General features: G+C 49.4%; 1 protein-coding gene across 6 annotated transcripts in view; it reads left to right on the top strand.

The window, feature by feature from the left end:
* Positions 1 to 12,737, top strand: part of ARSG (arylsulfatase G) — a 120,348-nt gene that overhangs the window by 34,108 nt on the left and 73,503 nt on the right. Inside the window, exon 1 of one of the 6 annotated variants that reach the window (XM_067717680.1) lies at positions 129 to 651. The exons of the other annotated variants lie outside the window; for them this stretch is intronic. The gene's annotated coding sequence lies outside the window, so the exon portion shown is untranslated. Of the gene's footprint in view, positions 1 to 128; positions 652 to 12,737 lie in introns of those variants that run through there. 6 annotated transcript variants of the gene reach the window in all.

Raw genomic sequence — 12,737 nt, 5'->3', positions numbered from 1 at the left:
CGCCCCGGCCCCGCGCATCCTGGCGCGCCTGGCCCGACCGGACCCCGGCGCTCGGCCGCACTGTAAGCGGGGCGCGCCGGCACCCACTCTGCGGACACGTCCGGCCGGACGTGCGGGGTCCCCGGGCCGCATCCCTTCCCGCCGGCCCCGCCCGCGCCCGGAGGGCTTGGGCTCCGGGCTGCGGCGGCTCAGCGCCCGCCCCGCGCAGAACAGGTTCCTTCCAGTTCGGGTGTGAGCTGCGCGCGCGGCGCCGCGGACCCCGAGTTCCTCTTCTCATGCCCGCTTCCCCCGATTTCGTCAACTCGCGCACCCCAGCGGTTCCCCTGGGGGGGGGGTGCGGGCCCCAGGAAGCTCGCGGCCGGCTGTCACGGGCGCTTTGCTTTCCCCCCTTTGCTGCAGAAGCGACAGCATCGCGTTGCGCGCGAGGGATGCGGGCGAGCAGCCGGGCTGAGTCAGCATCCCCGGCCCGGGGCGCGCGCGCATCCTCCCCGCCAAGCGGGAGGCGACGTCCACACAGGTGCCAGGCCGCAGAACTCGCGGGGAGCTCCGGTGGGCGAGGGACCCGGACGTCGAGGGGCTGCGTGCCCCTCATCCCTGAGTCCCGGACCCCAGGGTCACAGGGGGCTCAGCAGATGATGCTCGGGAACCTCAGTAAGGAGCTCGTCACGGGGACAAAGCCGTGTGTTGGGTGCCAGCCGTTTCGGAGCCCGCGGGGGCACAGACTCGGCCGCCCGGTGTCCACCTCACGTCCCCAGGGCCTCTTTGAGAACTGCTCGGAAGCAGAATGCCTTATTTTCCGCGTCCCCCTGCCGACTCGCACCAGCCGCTCCCTGCATTGGGTTCGGAGAATGTGCTTCTGGTGTGAGAAACTCGGGAGAGCCTACTTTGGGGGTGCGTGTACCTAGGGTCGCCACCGGGAGGAGTCGGTGGTCTGAATCGTAATAAAAAGCCCATTGCGGTCGCTGCCTGATTTCTCCCGTGATTTTGGCATCGGGTCTACTGGGTTAAGTGCCATTTTGTGCTGTTAACAAGCTCTGGCGTGGGTTCGGGGAGCAGAGTGCCTGCTTACGACCGGGACGGTACAGCCGGGAGCCACTGATGAGCTTTGCAACCTTGCCCGAGTAACCTAGCTTCCTGGGGACAATCATGATATTCCCAGAATCAAAGGATCTAATTGATGATGCCGGTGAAGGACGGATCACAGCGACTGGCGTTATGTATGGTACGCCCTCACTAGCCAGTAGCTCTTACTGTTACTGCTGTTTGTGGCTTTCCAAGTCCAACAGCTGACTGCAGCACACATCCTGCACGCGGTCCTTTTTCGAGCTGTTCTTCCAGGACTCCACACGTTATGAAATTTAGAATGTGACTTTAACCACCGTCATGAAAGCACTTGATGCTAAAATAGGAATGCCTGTAAATATAGTTTAGGATCTTACAGTGCCTTGGGACCTGTCCCTGCTGAGTGTGGAAATGTCATATTTAACATGACACAGCACATACTGTATTGAGACCTGCTTAGGAACCTAGGGGTGCAGCCCATTAGCTATAGCTGAGTGACAAGCAAGTCACCAAAGATCTTGGTGCTTCAGCTTCTTGGTTTTAAACATTAGGCAAATAATGCAGAAAGCCCTAGGGGTGAATGGACGTTTGGGAAGGTCACATCTGAGCGTATGACCAGGTGAGATGGCTAGCTGTTGGAGGAGCATATGACTGTAATGATGATAACAATAATAATGTAATGCTCTTTTGTTAATATTAATTATACCTATTAGTATTTTTTTTGCACTTTTGCTTTGTTCCCTGTATTAGGTGTGGTTCATGTGATCTAATTTTAAGCCCATCAGCAACCTTCTACAGTTGACACTCATCTCCATTTTACAGATGGGAAAAGTTGAGGCACAGAGCATGGAAGGGATTTTCCCCAAGGTTTAGACACACTGTCTCTTTTTGCAACTGAGAGCGCTTCCAAGTATGACATTTGCCACCTGCTCTCGGATAACAGCAAAAGGTGTCTGGAAACCCAACCCCTGTCCAGTCTTGCCAGCCACAAACTGGTGACATTTGCCCACCATGATTAGAGGCTGGCTTCACCTTGTTCCCTGAATCCTAGTGAGACCAAGTGTGAAAACCCCTGTTTTTCTCTCTCTTCCAGGGAAAGCAAAGGAGGGAAAGCACTGCATTACCATGCTAATCAATTACCTCCCCCCCCCCAAAAAAAAGAAAAACAAAACTAACTCTGTTTAGTGCTAAATACGAACAAAAGGACCTTTAGAACCTGGAGTACAGAACCAGAAAAATCAGGAAATTAAGTTCAGGGTTCAGCGCCCCTCTTAGCCTCTTCTGTTGTGTCTGTTGCAACCCAAGTGGCGGCAGAGCCCCTAGGGCCCTTCGTTTACAGGGGGCAAGGCTATAATGATGCCTTTAGAAAGTCCCACAACATCTCTGGAAATGCATTGGCTCCCGAGAGCTGTCCCCACTGCTGTCTCTTTTCTAGCCCTCCTGTTTTGGCTCATTTGCATGAGAACAGGTTCCTTTGTGCAGACTTGGCCTGCCGGGTCTCTGTCGACGTTCCGAGTCCTTCTAGTCTGCATGTTGGGTTGCTAGGCAGATATGACCCTGGCTTGCAAATAAGCTGCCTGCATTTGCCAGCCCGTGAGAACTTCAACTTGGGCTAAGTAGACTGAAAGGAATCTTGTCTGGAGCTCAGGGAAGTATAAGCACGCTTTTAAGGGCTGGGTCCTGAGAGCAGCCAAGGCAGAGGGGGAGCCCTGGAGGGGCTCGTAGGGAGGCCTGGACAGCCTGCCCACCGCCCGCTCTCCTCCTTCCCTGTGTCGGCACCACGTGCCTGTCTTACCATGAGTAGTCGATGAACTCAAACTCTCGCTTTAAAACGTTAATATCTGCTTCTCCGGACAGCACGGAACTTCACAGACTTTTCCCTCTAGGAATCCTGACTCTCGAGGTGGAGGTGCTGGGATTATCTTGAGGTTTACAGGATTTCCCCCAACCCTGACATTTGATGGTTTGAGGGAAACAGAAATGCATGTTTTGGGGAGAATTTGAAGATTTCCCAATGGGAAGATCTGTTCTGAGGCACAGTTTTGGGGGAATCACTTTTCAGAGCATCAGCTCTTTCCTGAAGCTGATTTGTCTGAGAATTCAGCATGGGGCAGGCCTGCTGTTCCTTTATTCCTGCCTGGTGGGCCTTCTCTTGCTTAGTCAGAGCCAAGATCTCACTAGGGTGCCCTGCTCTAGCTGTAAACACCTCTGGGGGGAAGGTCAAAATATTATGTCAGGGAAAGCTCCTCTCTTCAAGTCAGTATGTCCCATCTCCCAAGTGCATCTTGTTAAAGATGCATTTCCAAGAAAGTTACCTTGTGCTTAATAATGATTTGTCAAAACTGATAATATATGTTGTTTGATTCTAAACAGTTACTTACAGTAGTAATGATAGTGGCTCGACCCAGAAGAGATTTTTTTTTTTTTAACACTTGGAGCAAAGCATAAGCAATTAAATTTCAATTTCTACACAAAGTCTGTGTTCCAGAAAAGTAGGATAAGGTAATTCACTACTTCTGAACATAAAGGTCTAGTATATTGAGATAGAATGGAAATACAGTTTTGAAAAAAAGAGAGAGAAATGATAGAAAATTTCCAACCTAATGAGAACTCTTCTCAAGTAATTTTTGAATGAATGATGGTGGGAATTCCCTGACGGTCCAGTGGTTAGGACTCGGCGCTTTCACTGCTGGGGCCTGGATTCAATCCCTGGTCAGGGAACTAAGATCCTGCAATTGCTCTGGTGTTTATATGACATGGGATACATTGAAAAGCATGGTTTAATAGTTTTGTTATAAAAGTCAACATTTATGGATACAATTGAAGTGATAACTTTTGCAGCTATTTAGAATTGTGATGAAGCAATGAAGGTAACTTAACCCTGTGTGAGGGTTTTAGGGGCTGAATGTTTGTGCCCCTCACCATTCAGATGTTGAAGCTCCTCCCCCTCCCCCCTCCCCCCTGCAATGTGACAGTATCTGGAGATGGGGCCTTTGGGAGGAATTAGGGTTAGATAGATCATGAGGGTGGGGCCCATATGATGGAATTCGTGCCCTTATAAGACGAGGAAGCGAGAGAAATCTCTCTGTCTCTCCATGTCTCTCTCTGTGAGCACACACTGAGGAAAGGCCATGTGAGGGTGCAGTGAGAAGACAGCCATCTACAAGCCAGGAAGGGAGCTCTCACTAGCACCTGACCTTGCCGGCACCCTGATCTCAGACTGCTGGCCACCAGAACCAGGAGAAAATACATTCCTATTTTTTAAGCCACCCAGTCTATGGTACTTTGCTATGGCAGCTTGAGTTAATACGGAAGGGGTGTTTTGTTTTTCCAGATTCTTTTAGTGGGGAACCCAAGCAGAAACATTTGCAGGCCAATGAGGAGGATCCGTATTAGTATGAGGACAAGCAAGATGAGGTTCCCTGTTCTCCCTGGAGAGAGAAAACAAACCCAAGAGTCACCACACTGGACTGTGAGAGGCAAGGGAGGGGGCTGTGTAATTGAGAGGTTTGGTGGAAGATGCTATAAATGTTAAGATGCACGTGAACATGGACTCTAAGGCCCGACTTGGAACCCCAGGTCTGCCCTGGTAGCTGTGTCACCTTGGGCGAATTAACCTCTCTCCACCTCAGTCTGCTCATCCACGAAAGGGGGATGATAATAATAATAATAATACCTCCCTCAGAGGGTAGTTGTGTGGGGAGCTTAGTGCTGTGTTGCTAGGTTAACTGAATTAACCTGTGTAAGAGGCTGGGGGCGTTGAGGAAGATGGAGCTCGGTGGGCCTAGAATGGGTAGGAAAGTTCTTGCAAGCACTGGCAAGGCGGAGGGGTGAAGGATGAAGAGAATGAGAGGAAGGTGGTGGTCGGGGGAGAGTATGCTGGATTTGGGGACAGGGAGATCACCTCCCCACCCAGGGTACCAGGGGCCTCTGGTGATCTGAATTCTCTCACGCCTGGTTACCATTCTGGGCAGTGTTGATGTATCACTGTGTGCATTGCGTTCACTCTGGAGTAACTTTTACTTGGATGTTAACACTGACATTTGTCCTTTTTTGTCTCCATTGTTTACTGCTCCTGTAGTTTTGTCATTTTCTCACTGCTTATAAAGAAAAAAATAGAACAGTGGCCCTGAGGAGGCCTCTATAAATGACCTCAAGCCTGTTGCAAGAGCCCTAAAAACAGAACAAAACGAAAATTAAAATTCTCGGAACCAAGTAAGTCTAATCACGTTGCTTTCAGGAACACATACATGCCATATTAGACTCATGGCACGGTCGTGAGTCATGACGTTTTGGAAAGTGCTGGGTGTGGGACCACTGGGTTCTGTCCCCACCAAACCAGACTTCCTTTGGATAATTGTTGACGTCCCACCCATCATGTTCCTCAAAGTCCAAGGAATGAAAACCTGCTCTCCTGCTATGTTTCTTGCCTAAAGGGAGATGCCAGCTTTCCCCATCTTGTCTAAACACGCACAGCCTGTCCGGCTGCTCCCTGGAACAACACACACTGTCAAGCTTCTATTTTAACCCTGTCAGAGCAGTGCATCCATGCATTTCCAGGTGGCTAGCGGGATGAGGCAAGGAAGCTAGAAGGATGCTCCCGGACTGCGTTAGGCGCTTGAGGCAAGGAGGGACCCTGCCCTGCTGTGGTCGGTGGAGGGCTCTGGCCTCTGTGTTGAGCTCAGATGCTTAGTAGGGATCTGGGGCGGGGCTGGGTACAGGCAACATCCATCCATCCTTCCATCCCACGTCCATCGCTCCTCCGTCCGGACAGCCTCTGCTCATACAGCCCACTCATGCGCACTGGCGAATGCAGTAGTTTCCCAGGCCACAAAACCACACCTCGGAGGATGTGGTCCGTACTCTCAAAGTGTTTACTCTAGTTTTAAGAGAGGACACATATGTGATTGTCACCTAAAGCAGCACGTCAGCAAGGGCGCTTTTGCAAGTGAGAATCTCAGAGGCAGGGGAACTGAGAAAGGTCATCTGAATTTAGGGAAGTGATGAGATGAAGCTGAGTTTTCAGGGTGGAATGGAGGCTCGGCCGTAGTGGTTCAGGTCAGATGCACTCATTTGGCAAATATGGGTTGAACGCTTCCTGGATTGGGTAACCGGATTATGCAGTGTGTGAAGCAGATAGACATCCCTTCCCTCATGGAATTCACATCTTAGAGTTGTGGTGTTTTCTTGTTGGAGCAGTTAGCTCAGTGTCGTGGACAGGTAATCCTTCTGGGTGTTTCTGATATTAAAATGTAATTCCCACTTTCTTTTTTAAAAAATTTTTATGGGAGTATAGTTGATTTACAGTGTTGTGTTAGTTTCAGATGTACAGCAAAGTGAATCTGTTATACATGTACATATATCTGTGCTTTTTCGGATTCTTTTCCCATATAGGCCGTTACAGAGTATTGAGTAGAGTTCCCTGTGCTGTATGGTAGGTCCTTGTTAGTTATCTGTTTTATATATAGTAGTGTGTATATGTCAATCCCAATCTCCCAATTTATCCCTTCCCCTGTTACCCTGGTAACCATAAGTTTGTTTTCTACACGTGTGACTCTATTTCTGTGTTATGGGTAAGTTCATTTGTACCCTTTTTTTCTTTTAGATTTCACATATAAGCGATATCATGTGGTATTTGTCTTTCTCTGTCTGGCTTACTTCACACAGGATGACAATCTCTAGGTCCATCCATGTGGCTGCAAATGGTATTACGTAATTCCCACTTTCAATTGGCATCATCAGCAAAGGACGGTTTCCCTCACAGCCCCTCTACATCTTGACCTCGTACTGCTACGTTGTCCAAAACCAGATTTGCTGGTAGGCAGTGTACTCCAAGGACCATGCTAGGTGTCACCAGAGTCTGCCCGGGACAGAAGGACCCAGCTCAGGTTTTCCCAAAACAGCACCGACAACCATGGGATTGTGTGACCAGGAACTATAGTTTGGAGCTTCGAAAATGCAAATCAGGATGACTCTTCACTTTCCCTTTGGCCTTGTTGTAACCATAGTGTTTGTATCTTTTACCTTTTCTGGGTTCAGAATCCAACAGCCAAGAATGCTGACAGACAGTTACGACCAAGAGTCAGCCAATAGCTGGAGGGCGTCTGGTCTCACCATCTAACTCGGAACAGTTTTGCTTAATATTAATTGTAGTAACGCTTTGACTTTGCATATGGTACTTTTTCAGAGCATTCTCATGTTTGTTATCTCCTTATCCTCAAGCCAGTTGAGAGAGGGGAGAATAAGAGTCCACATCTCTGAGCACTTATTGGGAGCAGGCACTCGTGTTGGGTTATTTCATCCTCATGTTGGGTTTGGGGTGGAGGAACTTTTCTATGGCTCTGTTTTTCAGGTAAGTGGGGAAACTGAGGCCCAGAGAAATTCCATAACCTATCCAAAGTCACACAGCTAGGAAATGACTCTTCTGAATCCTGGACACATATTCTTCTGCAGACAGGCCATTACATCCCCAAAGCCAATTCTCCAAAAAGCAGATTTGCCAAGTAACTACTTCACTGAATTGAGTTTTTTTTTTTTTTTTTTTTTTTTTTTGGCAAGACCGCATGGCTTGCAGGATCTTAGTTCCCCAACTGGGGATCGAACCCCGGCCCATGGCAGTGAGAGCACAGAGTCCTAACCACTGGACCACTGGACTGCCAGGGAATTCCCTGAATTAAGCATTTTTTTCCCCCAAGTTTTGGTCTTATCCTTACTTCTGCCCCTGCTTCAGCCACAGAGGTTCTCAGATAAAACTTAGCTCGAGGACTTCCCTGGTGGCGCAGTGGTTAAGAATCCGCCCACCAGTACAAGGGACACAGGTTCGAGCCCTGGTCCGGGAAGATCCCACATGCAGTGGAGCAACTAAGCCCGTGTGCCACAACTGCTGAGCCCGTGTGCCACAACTACTGAAGCCCGCACACCTAGGGCCTGTGCTCCGCAACAAGAGAAGCCACCACAATGAGAAGCCCGCGCACCGCAACGAAGAACAGCCCCCTCTCGCCGCAACTAGAGAAAGCCCGCGCGCAGCAACAAAGACCCAACGCAGCCAAACATAAACAAACAAACAAATTTATTTTAAAAAAACCAAACTTAGCTCGAATCTCTCTTAGCAGGCTTGGGCTGCCATAGCAAAATACCACAGACTGGGGGCTTACACACAGAACTTTGTTTCTCACAGTTCTGGAGGCTGGGAAGTCTAAGATCAAGATGCCAGCTGATTTGGTTCTTGGGGAGGAGAGAGAGAGAGAGAGAAAAAGCTCTCCCCTGTCTCTTCAAATAAGGGCACTAATCCCATCAGGAGGGCTTCCCCCTCCATGACCTCCTCTAACCCTGATTGTCTCCCAAAGGCCCATCTCCAAATACTATCCTATTGAGGGTTAAGCCTCCAACACAGGAATTTGGAAAGGACACCAGCATTCAGTCCATAATGGAATCTAACATATTTCATTGTAGAGGTGCAACAGATCTGGGGAAAGGATAAATCTGCAAAAACAGAAGAGACAGTAGGTAGCGTTTAAGAGAAAGTTTTCCCTCTTCTCATGCAAAAATGACACAAGAAGAAAATGAAGCTTTGACACATGAACCCCAATCAGTCTTCTTTTTCTTTCTTCACAAATTTATTTATTTATTTATTTTTGGCTGCGTTGGGTCTTTGTTGCTGTGCGCGGGCTTTCTCTAGTCGCGGTGAGCAGGGGCTACTCTTCATTGTGGTGCGCGGGCTTCTCCTTGTGGTGGCTTCTCTTGCTGTGGAGCACGGGCTCTAGGCACGTGGGCTTCAGTAGTTGTGGCTCCCGGGCTCTAGAGTGCAGGCTCAGTAGTTGTGGCGCACGGGCTTAGTTGCTCCGCAGCATGTGGAATCTTCCCAGACCAGGGCTCAAACCTGTGTCCCCTGCATTGACAGGCAGATTCTTAAACCACTGTGCCACCGGAGAAGCCCCAATCGGATTTTTGATGATACTAACAAATGATTGTTTATTTAAAAAAGGGGGCTTTACTAGAATTGCAATTATACTTTATTTTAATTTTTGAATTTTTTTTAAAGCCTTTATTGAATTTGTTACAATATTGCTTCTGCTTTATGTCTTGGTTTTTTGGTCGCGAGGCATATGGGATCTTAGCTCCCTGACCAGGGATCGAACCTGCACCCCCTGCACTGGAAGGCGAAGTCTTACCCACTGGACCGCCAGGGAAGTCCCTGTGATTATATTTTAAAATAATTCTTATAATTTAGAGAGCTACATAGAAATGTTTGTTGATGAAGTTGCATGATATCTGAGATTTGTTTCCAAATAATCCAGTATAAGTGGAGGATGAGGGAAAGACAAGTAGGAGGGGAGACGGGTAAAACCAGACTGGCCCTGTGTTGATAATTGTTGAACCTAGATGTTGGGTAGGTATGTGTGAGTTTCTCAACTTCTGTATTTTGACAACTTTCATGACAAAAAGTTTAATAAGTAATAATAAACACCGCTTTGTAAAAAGTCCTTAGACATTTGGCAAACAGGCTTTAAGGGAGTGGATTTCAGGTAATTGACTGTAAGCCCTGTTCACTGGATCCCACCCCTCATGATTTTTCTTCTCAAGTGGAGGATGGAGTTTTATAGGAAGGATGTTATTCAGAGACCCATCTGCTCTCTCTGTTTTTCTGACCTGTGTTCAAGGACCCAGATATAATTTCTGCAGGGCTGCTGAGTTTTAGATGCGTGGTGTGATGTCACCTCTGATTTCCCAAGTTGGCTCTTGCCATGTGGCTTCCTTCTGGGACAGTCCCAGCAAGTGGTTCCAGCCTAAAGCCAGGCAGGATGTCATCTGTTCCTGTGGATGAGTTTCCTGGCATCCCTGGGGTCACAGAGGTTGATATTCCCAACAGGGTGTGGCTATAGGTCTTCAAGCTTAACATTTTTTAAAAAATTATCTAAGTGGAATTGCTCTCCCAGTTTGGATGGAGGTATTCAGAGATTTCTTTTGCTCCAGTTAGAAGATAAATGAGTCGGGGGATGTAACGTACAACAGGATGACTAGAATGAACCTGCCGTGTGGAATATTTGCAAGTTGTTAGGAGAGTAGATTCTCAAAGTTCTCACTACAGGAAAAAAGCATTTGTTTTTCTTCTCTGTCTCTCTCTCTGTCTCTCATTTTCTTGCGTCTCTACGAGATGATGGCAGGTAACTAAATTTACTGTGGTCATCGTTTCACAATATATGTGTGTCAAGTCATTACGCTGCGTGCGTTAGACTTACACAGGTGCTGTACGTCAAAGATATCTCAATAAAATGAAAAGAAAAAAAGATGACAGAAAAAAGATTTCCTGTGCATCCCCTGTTGAGCTAAGACTGTGGCCCCGCACATACGCTCTAAGAAATCTTTCCGAGTTGGGCCAGCCCCAAACTGACATGTTGGGGTCTAGAGGCAAAGGGAAGGGGCCTTGAGGATGTTTATTACACATAGATGTTAAATGACCATCTGATATTGGCCACCACGGTAACCGGATTTTCCTCTGCCCTTGGGCTTGGATGAGGGCAAGGCAGAATTTAAGGAGGTGCTCACCGGCAGGGCTGCGCTGACGGTCAAGGCACCTGAGCTGCAGCGCCGCCTCCTTAAGTTTTGCGCCCTGGGCGCTTGGCTTGCCTCACTCCAGCACTGTCTCTCACCTGGACTCACCTGGGCTCACCTGGACTCACCTGGACTGTGACAATGGACTCTTAATCTCTCAGCAGAGCAGCCAGAGGGATTCTGTTACGTTGAAAGTCAGAGCTCGGTGCTCTTGCCTGAATCCTCTGGCTCAGGAGAGGCTGTCTTCCTCCCGATTCCAACTAATCCTCGCCCTTCCTCACTCCGAGGCTTCTCCTGCGGCTTCTCGGCTGCCCTCACGTGCCCCAGCCCTGCGCCCTGCTGGGTTCTCTGCCCGCGGCATCCCTTCCCGACTGAACCTCCCAGAGCTGCAGAGCTTCCTCCCCTTCTCTCCTGGATCCACCTAGAAAGATCACCTTGTCAGTGAGGTGGTCCCCGCCCTTCTCCTTTAACCCGCACCTGCTCACTGGCTCGCTCTCCCCAGTCCCCTTCCTGTGGTGATTTTCTCCCTGATGCGTTTCCTGGGTCCACGTCTTCCCCTCCTCCCCCCAGCAGGTAAGTGGCAGGAAGGCAGTGGGCTCTGTGTGTCATTCACTGCTGAACGCACAGCGCCCAGATCGAGACCTGTGCCTCGGTCCCCGTTCGCCGGATGGATGACTGAAGGCACGGGGTTTGCGGGGGGGGGGGGGGGGGTCATTTCCGACAGACGTGGGCAGCTGGTGCCCTGGGACCCCCGCGTGACTCCTGGCTGCAGCCAGCGCCCCCAGTGACCGTGGTCCGACTGGGCGGGTGAAACCACAGAACTCTGCAACCAGAGATCACACTCCCTCTGCGCCTTTGTCTTTCTTGGCCTTAGCTCATCCGAAGCTTTGTCTTTGGAAAACCAACAGAGCCCTCTGCCAGAAAGGTCTGCTCCACTGTCTTGTTGCTTCAGCTGTTTGCAAGGCGCTCTTGCGGGCTGCTTGGCCACGGGGGGCCCGCGGGGAGCCAGGGTCAGGTATTGGGCAGCCGGCCCGGGTGTGCAGCCTGCAGAGCACATCTTCAGGGCAGCTCCTCCTTTCCAAGGCCCACAGCCCGCCTGTGAGTCGTTTCCGTGATGAGTACCCTTCCCCATCAGCAAGCCCGGAACCCAAAGGGAGGCCAGACGTTAGCAGGCCCAGCGGCCTTGCTTTACGGCGGGGTCGTGGAAAAGAGCACAGACCATCGCAGAGCTGATTGGCAGCCGGAGCTCCTGAGGACACGGGCGGGGTTGGTGCTGTGCTCAGCAAAACCTATCCCAGTAGGCTCAGATGGCCCTTCCTTGGGCGTGTTTGTTGAGTAGGTGGTTGGTTACCTTCCAGCCCAGTGGAAGGAGCGGCGAAGGCTTTATTTGTCAAATGCTCCCCCTTCTTCCTAAGCCCCCAGGAGTGCTCCTTGCCTGTGTCCACTCTCCCTTCTTTTATTTATTTGGCTGTGTCGGGTCTTAGTTGCAGCGCGCGGGCTCTCTAGTTGTGGCACATGGGCCTAGTCGCCCTGCGGCTTGTGGGATCTTAGTTCCCCGACCAGGGATCGAACCCGTGTCCCCTGCATTGGAAGGCAGATTCTTAACCACTGGACCCCCAGGGAAGTCCCCACTCTCCCTTCTGAGATGGGGAGTGTGACGTGTAAAGAAAGTTTGGGAAAGTAACCTCAGATAAGACACTGAGCCGGTAGTCTTTAAAAAAAAGAGCCTTAAAAAAGATCTTGGATCTTTAAAAAAAAAAAAAAAAGCACAACGACCCAGCTTTATTGAAGTAGGATCGACAAATAAAAATTATATACAACGTGATGTTTTGATATACATACACATTATAAAATGACCACAATCAAGCTAATTTAACACACCTGTCACCGTACATAGTTACCTTATAAATTTTTTGGTGGTGCAAACATTGAAGATCTACTTTCTTTGCAAAATTTCAACTACGTAATACAGTTTTACGAACTCTGGTCACCACGCTATACATTAGATCCTGTCACTGTGCTATACATTAGATCCTCAGAAGTAATTGATTCTTTTTTTTTTTTAATATTTATTTACTTATTTGGCTGTGCCGGGTCTTAGTTGCGGCACGTGGGATCCTTGT

Source organism: Pseudorca crassidens, chromosome 19, assembly GCF_039906515.1.
Source record: "Pseudorca crassidens isolate mPseCra1 chromosome 19, mPseCra1.hap1, whole genome shotgun sequence".
NCBI classification, from domain to species: domain Eukaryota; kingdom Metazoa; phylum Chordata; class Mammalia; order Artiodactyla; family Delphinidae; genus Pseudorca; species Pseudorca crassidens.
This window is presented reverse-complemented; position numbering and strand designations above follow the sequence as displayed.